Below are 11,758 nucleotides of genomic sequence, written 5' to 3'. Positions count from 1 at the left end.
TGGGGAAACAGTGGAAACAGTATCAGACTTTATTTTGGGGGGCTCCAAAATCACTGCAGATGGTGATTGCAGCCATGAAATTAAAAGATGCTTATTCCTTGGAAGGAAAGTTATGACCAACCTACATAGCATATTCAAAAGCAGAGACAGGTCACCGCCGCAGAGCGGACCTGAGGCCATCAGATCAAGGAGCCCGGTGACGGGAAGGGTTGGGGCTATGGTCGCTCTGCGCACCGCTCCAGCGGCTGGTGCTTTTTTATGAGGGTAAGCTGTGTTCCATGGCAGGGAACTTTTGGCAGAGCTCCACTATTTACAATGGATTTTGGACAAACAAGATCTGTTGAAGGAATGCCAAAAAGATTTAAAGTTTCTCTTGGAAGAAGAGTATGGGAAATTACAGATATTTTTTACAAATGTTATCCAAGCATTAGGTGAACAACTTAAATTAAGACAACAAGTTATTGCCACTGCTATGGTCTATTTCAAGAGATTCTATGCAACGTATTCTCTGAAAAGTATAGATCCTGTATTAATGGGTCCTACATGTGTGTTTTTGGCATCCAAAGTAGAGGAATTTGGAGTAGTATCAAATACAAGATTGATTGCTGCTGCTACTTCTGTATTGAAAACTAGATTTTCATATGCCTTTCTAAAGGAATTTCCTTATAAGATGAACCATGTATTAGAATGTGAATTCTATCTTTTAGAATTAATGGATTGTTGCTTGATAGTGTATCATCCTTATAGACCTTTGTTCCAGTATGTGCAGGACATGGGCCAAGAAGACATACTGCTTCCCCTTGCTTGGAGGACAGTAAATGATACCTACAGAACGGATCTTTGCCTACTGTATCCTCCTTTCATGATAGCTTTAGCTTGCCTACATGTAGCCTGTGTTGTACAGCAGAATGATGCCAGACAGTGGTTTGCTGAGCTTTCTGTGGATATGGAGAAGATTTTGGAAATAATCAGGGTTATTTTAAAGTTGTATGAGCAGTGGAAAATTTTTGATGAGAGAAAAGAGAGGCAACTATTCTTAGTAAGATGCCGAAACCAAAACCTCCTCCAAACAGTGAAGGAGAGCAGGGTCCAAATGGAAGTCAGAACTCGAGCTACAGCCAATCTTAAAACATTCTGAAGAATTTCATAGTGGACCAGTTGGAAATAAACCACTGGACAGATTTCAGTAATGTCTTCAATGGAACACAAATGAAAATGAATAGCTTGTTTCTGTCAAGCATATTGGGAAGTGATTTTATTTTTGCAAAATGTTTTCCTTACCTAATTTGATTCTAACACATAATTGATTAAAGTCTATTGTTTATGAAAGTTTGGAAAGGTTCTAAGAGGACCTACAGACAGACAGACATAGAGTTTTGAAAATTAATAGCTTCTGATTAGTATAATTTTTCTTAATTTGGATAATAGAAATTCTAACTTTTTATTAAGCCAGAAAACATGAAACATAATTTGTTTAAAATTCTCTTTGGTCACTGAATGACCAAAAAAAGGAAATAAGTCAAATACATGAGGGTCTTTTTTTTCCCCCTCCTTAAGTTAAACTTTAAAATTGTATTTAAGGAATCAAATCTTACAAAATCCTGGAAGGTTTTGGTGATGATGATGATGATGATTTCAGGGAAATGAATCAATTACCTATGATTTTAAAGTGTATTTTATTCAGTAGTTTTGGTATCTTGCCATGGAGGATACTAGTCCAGCCTAGCAGAAAAGTGCAATATGTACAGCATACTTTGACATTTTAAAAGTTATACTCCATTACCATTTTGAAATGCTGGGCAAACATTTTTTAAAATTGCATTTAATTCAGTTAATCAGGCATTTTGAAAGCTAATGGATGAAAACTGTAATATGGTTGAAATTTGGTAACATTTTTGTTATTTTTACTGTGAAGTTTTTATATGACATACACACCCTAGTTTATTTTTGTGTCTTAGTGTGGACTTACAGATTTATCACAGGAATCCTGAGCCAGGAACACAGGTTTCAGGCCAGTTAGATACTGCTGCTGCTGCTGCTAAGTCGCTTCAGTCGTGTCTGACTCTGTAAGACCCCATAGACGGCAGCCCACCAGGCTTCCCCGTCCCTGGGATTCTCCAGGCAAGAACACTGGAGTGGGTTGCCATTTCCTTCTCCAATGCATGAAAGTGAAAAGTGAAAGTGAAGTCGCTCAGTCGTGTCCGACTCTAGCAACCCCATGGACTGCAGCCTACCAGGATCCTCGGTCCATGGGATTTTCTAGGCAAAAGTACTGGAGTGGGGTGCCATTGCCTTCTCCGCAGTTAGATACTGGCTGTTCTTAATTCTCATCTGAGTGTAGGACTTCAGACTAAATGTTATATCACTGGGACTTTGCTGCCTGTAGAAGTTACTAAATTACATGATCGTTTTCTTCAGACTTGAAGGAGAGTGATAAAATTTGGAGTCATAGAATATTGATGTACAATTTAAGGATTAAAAATTTTTATAATTCAATTGTAAATAATGGATTATTAAATGTTGACTTCCTAGTATAAAACTACAAGAATAAAAATACATTCTCCAGCTAAAAAAAAAAGAAAGCAGAGACATTACTTTGCCAACAAAGTCTGTCTAGTCAAGGCTATGGTTTTTCCAGCAGTCATGTATGGATGTGAGAGTTGGACTGTGAAGAAAGCTGAGCGCCGAAGAATTGATGCTTTTGAACTATGTGTTGGAGAAGACTCTTGAGAATCCCTTGGACTGCAAGGAGATCCAACCAGTCCATTCTAAAGGAGATCAGTCCTGGGTGTTCTTTGGAAGGAATGATGCTAAAGCTGAAACTCCAGTACTTTGGGCACCTCATGCAAAGAGTTGACTCATTGGAAAAGACTCTGGTGCTGGGAGGGATCGGGGGCAGGAGGAAAAGGGGACAACAGAGGATGAGATGGCTGGATGGCATCACCGACTCGATGGACATGAGTTTGGGTGAACTCCAGGAGTTGGTGATGGACAAGGAGGCCTGGTGTGCTGCAATTCATGGGGTCACAAAGAGTTGGACACGACTGAGTGACTGAACTGAACCGAACTGAATCTTGATTCCAGCTTGTGATTCATCCACCTCAGCATTTCACATGATATACTCTGCCTTTAAGTTAAATAAGCAGGGTGACAATATACAGCCTGATGTACTCCTTTCCCAATTTTGAATCAGTCTGTTGTTCCATGTCCTGTTTCTTCTTGACTCACATACAGGCTTCTCAGGAGACAGGTAAAGTGACCACTTTACTCCCATCTCTTTAAGAATTTTCCACAGTTTGTTGTGATCCACAAGAAATGAAGATCATGGCATCTGGTCCCATCACTTCATGGCAAATAGCTGAGGAAATAATGGAAACACTGACAGACTTTATTTTCTTGGGCTCCAAAATCACCGCAGATGGTGACTGCAGCCATGAAATTAAAGGACAGTTGCTTCTTGGAAAAAAAGTTATGACAAATCTAGAGAGCATATTAAAAAGCAGAGATATCACTTTGCCAACAAATGTCTGTATAGTCAAAGCTATGGTTTTTCCAGTAGTCATGTATGGGTGTGAAAGTTGGACCATAAAGAAGGTTGAGCACTGAAGAATTGATGCTTTTGAACTGTGGTGTTGGAGAAGACTCTTGAGAGTCCCTTGGATTCCAAGGGGATCAAACCACTCAATCCTAAAAGAAATCAATCCTGAATATTCATTAGAAGGACTGATGCTGAAACTGAAGCTCCAATACTTTGGCCACCTGATGCAAAGAGCAGACTCAGAAAAGACCCTGATGCTGGGAAAGATTGAAGGCAGGAGGAGAAGGGGACAACAGAGGAGGAGATGGTTGGATGGCATCACTGACTCAATGAACATGAGTTTGAGCAAGATCTGGGAGATGGTGAAGGACAGGGAAGCCTGGTGTGCTGCAGTTCATGGGGTCACAAAGAGCTAGATACGACTGAGTGACTGAACAACACAGTCAAAGGCGAAGCAAAAGTAGATGTTTTTCTGCAACTCCCTTGCTTTCTCCATGATTCAGTGAATGTTAGCAACCTGATCTCTGGTTCCTCTGCCTCTTTGAAATCCAGCTTGGAATCTGGAAAATCTTACTTAAGTCTAGCTTGAAGGATTTTGAGCATAACCTTGGTAGCATGTGAAATGAGCACAGTTGTACAGTAATTTGAACATTCTTTGCCAAGGTTCCTCCCTGTACCTCAGACAGTAAAGAATCTGCCTGCAATGTGGGAGACCTGGGTTAGATCCCTGGGTCAGGAAGATCCCCTGGAGAAGGGAATGGTAACCCACTCCAGTATTCTTGCCTGGAGAATTCCATGGATAGAGGAGCCTGGTGGGCTACAGTCCATGGGCTCACGGAGAGTCGGACACAACTGAGCAACTAACACTTCCTTCCTTACTTGCTTCTTTGGGATTGGAATGCAAACTGACCCTTTCTAGTCGGAGAAGGCACTGACAACCCACTCCAGTACTCTTGCCTGGAAAATCCCATGGATGGAGGAGCCTGGTAGGCTGCAGTCCATGGGGTCGTGAAGAGTCGGACACGACTGAGCGACTTCACTTTTCCTTTTCCCTTTCATGCATTGGAGAAGGAAATGGCAACCCACTCCAGTGTTCTTGCCTGGAGAATCCCAGGGATGGGGGAGCCTGGTGGGCTGCCATCTATGGGGTCGCACAGAGTCAGATGTGACTGAAGAGACTTAGCAGCAGCAGCAGCAGCAGTCCTGTAGCCACTGCTGAGTTTTCCAAATTTGCTCACACACTGAGTGCAGCACTTTAACTGTTAGGATTTTTAAATAGCTCAGCTGGAATTCTGTCACCTCCACTAGCTTTGTTAATAGTAATGCTTCCTAAGGCCCACCTGACTTCACAGTCCATAATGTCCGGCTCTAGGTGAATGACCACACCATCATGGTTATCCAGGTCATTAAGACCTTTTTAGTGTAGTTCTGTGTATTCTTGCTACCTCTTCTTAATCTCTCCTGCTTCTGCTTAGGTCCTTACCATTTCTGTCCTTTATTGTGTCCTTCCTTACATGAAATGTTCCCTTGATACCTCCAATTTTCTTGTCTTGTCTTTCCCAAGGTCTTTTGTCTTTCCCATCCTATTGCTTTCCTCTATTTCTTTACATTGGTCATTGAAGAAGGCTTTATCTCTCCTTGCTATTCTCTGGAACTCTACATTCAGTTGGGTAGAGTTTTGTCTTGTCTTTCCCTTCATCCCTTGCCTTTTGCTTCTTTTCTCAGCTCTTTGTAAAGCCTCCTCAGACAATCACTTTGCCTTCTTGAGAGGCAAATTTCTCACTGCACTCACTGCACTCTGTGTGTGAGTAAATTTCTTTTTCTTTGAGATGGTTTTGGTCACTGCCTCCTGTACAGTGTTTTGAAACTCTGTCCATAATTCTTCAGGCATTCTGTCTACCAAATCGAATCCCTTGACCATCTGGTGACGTCCACATGTGGAGTCTCTTGGGTTGTTGGAAAAGGGTGATGGCTATGACAAGCATGTTCTCTTGTCAGAACTCTGTTAGCCTTTGCCCTGTTTCATATTGTACTCCAGAGTCAAACTTGCCTTGTTACTCTGTGTATCCCTTGACTTTCTACTTTTGCATCCCAATCCCCTATAATGAAAGGACATCATTTTTTGGTGTCAGTTTTAGAAGGTCCTGTAGGTCTTCATAGAACCAGTCAACTTCAGCTTCTTCAGCATTAGTGGTTGGACATAGACTTGGATTACTGTGATATTGAATGGTCTGCCTTGGAAAAGAACAGAGATCATTCTGTTGTTTTTTTAGACTGTACCCAAGTACTGGATTTTGGACCCTTCTATTGACTATATGGGCTATTCCATTTCTTCTATGGGATTCTTGCCCACAATAGTAGATATAATGGTCATCTGAATTAAATTCTCCCACTCCTGTCCATTTTAGTTCACTGATTCCTAAGATGTTGATGTTCACTCTTGCCATCTCCTACTTGACCACATCAAATTTACCTTGATTCATGGACCTAACATTCCAGGTTCCTATGCAATGTCATTTTTTACAGCATTGGAGTTTACTTTCACCACCACACACATCTACAACTGAGCAATGTTTCCACTTTGCCCCAGCCACTTCATTCTTCCTGGATTTGTTAGTAATTGCCCTCCGCTCTTCCCCAGTAGTATGTTTGCATACTTTCTGACCTGGGGTGGGGGGGCGGGATGCTCATCTTCCAGTGTCATATCTTTTTGCCTTTTCATATTGTTAATCAGGTTCTATCTGCAAGAATACTGGAGTGGTTTTCTGTCTCCCTTTCTAGTGGACCACGTTTTGTCAGAACTCTTCACTATGACTCATCCAGCTTGGGTGGCATGGCTCATAGCTTTGTTGAGTTATGCAAGCCCCCTCACAACAACAAGACTGTGATTTGTGTTTGAGTTCTCGGTTATGTCTGACTCTTTGTGACCCCATGGACTGTAGCCAGCCAGGCTCCTCTGTCATGGAATTTTCCATGCAAGAATGTGGAGTGGGCTGCCATTTCCTCCTCCAGGGAATCTTCCCAACCCAGAGACTGAACCAGCAACTTCTGCATCTCCTGCATTGACAGGTAGAATCATTACCACTGGGCCACCTGGGAAGCCCAAGAGGGACTACACCACAGCAATTAATATAGCATTGAAGTACTGATACATTAAGGAAGCTTATCTGAGCCTCTCCACACTTGGTAAGACTCTCTAATTTCCTCTGTTCTATTGATCATATTGGCAAAAATTTATGGTCAGATACTTTATATTGTAAACTGTTCCTTTAATTTCTATGGCCTCTAGTGATAAAGTCTAATCAGCTTGGCTCTTTTTAGGTCATTATAAATGTCTCTCTGGGTCAGTTATGTGGTCCATTGAATTGGCTTGTATAAACTCTACACATAAGGCTATACCACAACATGTCATTCAAGAGTGCCATAAATAACAGTTTGATGTAGATGGTGCAGTTCTATAATACAAATAACAATGAGTTTACCAAGCTATTTATTTAAAAAAATTTTTTTAACTTTTATTTTTAAATTTTATTTATTTTCTTTTTGCCTGTGCTGGATCTTCATTGCTGTGTGCTGGCTTTCTCTCTCTGTGACCAGCGGGGGTTACTCTCTAGTTGTGATGCAAGAGCTTCTTGATGGGGTGACTTCTTTTCTTGTGAAGTACAAGCTCTGGACTATAAGGGCTTCAGTAGTTGCCACGTGTAGGCTCAATAGTTGTGGTGAGGGCTTAGTTGCCAGGCAGCATGTGGGATCTTCCTGGGCCCATGATCAAATCCATGTCTCCTGCACCAGCAGGCAGATCCTGCCTGCCACTGGGCCCCTGGGAAGCCCCGACCTTTCTTACTATATTCATGAAATTTAGGTCTCAACAAATCTCCTGGACCAAGGATCTGAGTGCTAAGTAAGGCATATGTGGGCCCCTGAAGCTGTCATAGAAACACAAAGCTTCTTTTAGGGTCTTGTTCTACAGAACAACAGCAGCAACACCTGGCACTGTGGACTGAAATGTGTTCTCCCCCAAATTGATATATGTTGATACCCTGACTCCTAATGTGATGGTTTTGGAGTTGGGGCCTCTTAGAGTTAATTGGGTTCAGATGAGGTTTTGAGGGTAGAAGCCCCATCGTGAGATTATTCTATGTATAAGAAGAGGAAGAGTCCAGATCTCACTCACTCGCCACCAAAGCCCTCACCAGAATCTGACCACACGAGCACCTTGGTCACAGACTTTCAGCCTTAAGAACTGTGAGAAAATAAATTTCTGCTGTTTAAGCCATCCAGTCTAAGGTAATTCTAAGACAAACCGAGCTGACACTTGGGAGCTTGTTAGAACTGCTGAATTTTAGACCCTATCTCAGACCGATTGAATCAGAATCTGCATTTTTATTAAAACTTCAAGTGATTTTCATCCTTGCTACATGGCACAATTAAAGTTTGAGCAGCTCTATTTTCAGGACCTCCCCCAAGATAGAATAAAAACCATCTTAACATTTCAATTCCAGGAAGTAGGTTCTGGGGCGTCAAATTCTTCAGTATTGTCCCAACCAGAAGTACCAAACCACAGATAGGTCCTTGAAAATGAAATCTCCAGAATCAGTTTTTCTTGCTTCTTTTTAAACTGGATTTCACCTTTGGGGTCAGAAGTAAAGTGTTAAGATGTAGGCAAACAGGTGGAAGACAAGTAGGTTTTCAACAACTGTTTTTTCTTAAAGTGGACAGTGTGGTGATTTGACATATCTACTTTGTGAAATGATTAGCACAATCGGGTTCACACATCCAATATCTGACATAGTTACCTTTTTTTTTAATGTGTGTGATGATAAAGCTTAAGATCTACACTCTTCACAAGTTTCAAGTACACAACACACAGTCACCATGCAGTACATTAGACTCCCAGAGTGTCTTTGTCTCATAACGGAGGCAACATATCCTCCAACAATTCTTCACTGCATATCCTCCAACAACAACTCTTTACTGCAGTAAAAACTATTCTAGTCAACTCGCCCTCAAGTCACACATTCTTATGAAAATAAGAACAAGCATTAACAGGAACTTCAAAGGCATCAAAACTGTAACTAAGTTAAACCGCTGTGGACTCATGCAAATGTTCAACTGTCACCCTGCTAATGGGTCACCAGACCCTCCTCTTCCGTTCGCTTTATCAGATTTCCAAACTTCATGGAAACACCCGAGGAATCCAGGCGAAATAGTACAGACTCTCTTCTGAATCACAAGTGCCTATATTATTTCTTTTATTGCTAGGTCTGTGTCTAGAACTAAGATTATGCTTGGTTTTGCTTTGTTTTTAATAGGCTTTATTTTTCTTCCTAGTTTTATTGAGATATAATTAACATACAGCACTGTGTAAGTTTAAGGTATACAGCGTAATGAGTTGAATAACATGTATTGAGACATGATTACCTCAATAAGTTTAGTTAACATCCTTCATCTCATGTAGATACAAGAACAAAAAAAGAGAAAACCCCTTTTTTTTCCTTGTGATGAGAACTTTTAGGATCTATTCTCTAAGCAACTTTCAAGAATACTGCCCAGCAATACGAACCATTGTCACCGTGTTGTTTATTAATACATTCCCAGCACTTATTTATCTTTTAACAGAAGTTCATACCTTTTGGCCAGACTTTATTTTTCAGAGCAGTTTTGGGTTCATGGCAAGATTGAGCATAAAGTTCTCATATGGACCCTACTCCCACATATGCATTGCCTCCCCCATCAGAGTGGTTCATTTGTTACAACTGATGAACCTACACTGACCTCCCAAAGTCAATAGGTTACATTAGGGGGTGTTTTGTTTTAACCATAGCTTTATTTTTTATTTATTTGACTATTCTGGGTCTTTGTTGCTGCATGCAGGGTTTGTCTAGTTGTGGTGATTGGGGGCTATCCTGACTATCCACCAAGGTGAGTTCCTAACTTCAGTGATAGATGCAGTACTTCCATTAAAAAAAAGAATGTGTCTTTTCAGTTAAGTTACAAATACTCTTTGTTATATGACCAATAAGTGGGATTATCTGAAAGCACCTTTGCTTTCAGAAAACCCCAAGAGAAAATACAATTCCATAGATTAAATATTGCAATCTGACTTTAAATCTGTTAATTCCTAGGGCTGGCATTAGAGAAAGAGGTTCATGAGGTTAAGTAGACTCCTCTAGGGTCCACAAAGATGGATTCAGCAAAGCCAGAACATATCCACTCTTACCAACCTTTAGTCCCAGGCTGGGAATATCATAGTAAAAATAGGAATAACTTCAGAGGCATGGTAAGGTAGAAATTTGGTCACAGTAAGTCAAAAGCTGGCTTTGAGATGAAAGTGAAAGTGAAGTCGCTCAGTCGTGTCCGACTGTTTGAGACCCCATGGACTGTAGCCTACCAGGCTCCTCTGTCCATGGGATTTTCCAGGCAACAGTATTGGAGTGGATTGCCATTTCCTTCTCCAGGGGGTCTTCCCAACCCAGGGATTGAACCCAGGTCTCCCACATTGTAGACAGACGATTTACTGTCTGAGCCACCAGGGAAGTAACAGTTTGAGATGAAAACAGTACGTGAAATTAAAAGCCTAGTTACAGAAGGAACAGAGCCATGAGAATGAGGGGCTATAGTTTCAAGGGAAGTTTCTAAAATTTTTTTACATTTATTTTTGCTCTTTTGGCAGTGCTGGGTCTTCGTTGCTGCACACGGGCTCTAGAGCACATGGGTTTCAGTAGGTGTGGAACAAAGGCTTAGTTACATGTGGAATCTTTCCAGACCAGGGATCAAATCATGTCCCCTTCATTGGCAGGATTCTTGACCACTGAACCACCAGGGAAATCCAGAAATTTTTTTTAACTCATTCTCACGAGACCTGACTGCAATTTTAAAGGGAGAAGTAAATATATGATCCTTTTTAACATGTCCCTATTCCCTGGTGGTTCAGTGGTAAAGAATCTGCCTGCAACGTGGGAGATGCAGGAGATGGGGGTTCGATCCCTGGGTCAGGAAGATACCCTGGAGGAGGAAATGGCAACCCACTCCAGTATTCTTGCCTGGAAAATTCCATGGACACCAGAGCCAGGCAAGCTGCATGAGTCGCAAGAGTCCATGGGGTGGCACAAGAGTCAGACACAACTGAGTGACTGAGCACACAGCACACAAATTGTATCATTAGTTCTTTATAATTCATTATTCATTCAATACACTTTTTAATTGAACACTGACTGTACGTGAAGAACTTACATAGATGCTAGGAATATGAACAAAGTAGAGAAAGTCCCTCCCCTCAAGAAAGTACTGTTACTGGTGTTGGTTCTTAAACAAATTACTTAAATTTCTTAAAGGTAGGCTCTCTGAGCTCCTTGGAAACCTGCTAGGGCTAACCTGTGCTCTGCTTGAGAACAGACCACACAGTCTTGTGTTAGGTTATCTGGCTTGTCACCTCCCTGTAACTCAGATCTTCCTCCAGGACAAGGACAAGGACAAGACTCTGGTCTTTGCATCCTCAGAGCATGGCAAAGGAGGGGGCAGGGGAGAAGAGGACAAAATCTAGTAGTAAATGGGTTAACTTCACACAGGGATGTTTACATTTGTTGGTTTTTTTATTTTTAACCTTAGAAAGAATTTTCTGTGCTAAGCATTTTGGCGAAGTCACAGAGAAGCTTGGGTCTGGGTAGAGCTGAGAGAAAGCCCCTCATCTCTCAACAATAATTCCAGGGCTTGATTACAAGCACAGTGTCAACTGAAAATTCCCATTTTAAATAAATGACTCCTGCTGGAATATTCTTTTGTACAGTTATCTGAAAGATTAGAGAGATACTGGTAGAAATAAAGCAATCCTTAGAAATATGAGATACACTTCAGGAATGTGTCTTAGTAACATGTGAGAGGCTGTCACTATCGAATGAAATCATCAACTGTTCTCTGAAATTCCCATGCATCTACCCAGAAAGGAATCTTTCCCTCCTCCTTATCTTGACAACCACCCCAGAGAACAGCTAAGTCTTCACGTTCCCAAGTGTTTCTCTTCTCAGTATCAGAGTTCAGAATAAGCAGCTTCCTTTTTCATTCACCCTGAGAAGGGTGGAGCAGTGACGAGCTCACACTGCCCCCTCCTGGCCCACGCACTCCCTAACAAGGAACATACATTCACTCCCTGACCTTCTCAGGCCCCTTTCACTCCTGTTAAAAAAAAAAAAAAAAGAGAAAAAAAACAACAGAATGCCCCCA

At 41.4% G+C, this 11,758-nt stretch overlaps 1 pseudogene; it reads left to right on the top strand.

Annotated features, from left to right (window-relative positions):
• Positions 1-275: 275 nt before the first annotated feature.
• On the top strand, positions 276-1,354 carry LOC102275354 (cyclin-C pseudogene; annotated as a pseudogene).
• The last annotated feature ends 10,404 nt before the right edge of the window (positions 1,355-11,758 follow it).

This window comes from Bos mutus, chromosome 3, assembly GCF_027580195.1.
Source record: "Bos mutus isolate GX-2022 chromosome 3, NWIPB_WYAK_1.1, whole genome shotgun sequence".
NCBI classification, from domain to species: Eukaryota; Metazoa; Chordata; class Mammalia; order Artiodactyla; family Bovidae; genus Bos; species Bos mutus.
This window is presented reverse-complemented; position numbering and strand designations above follow the sequence as displayed.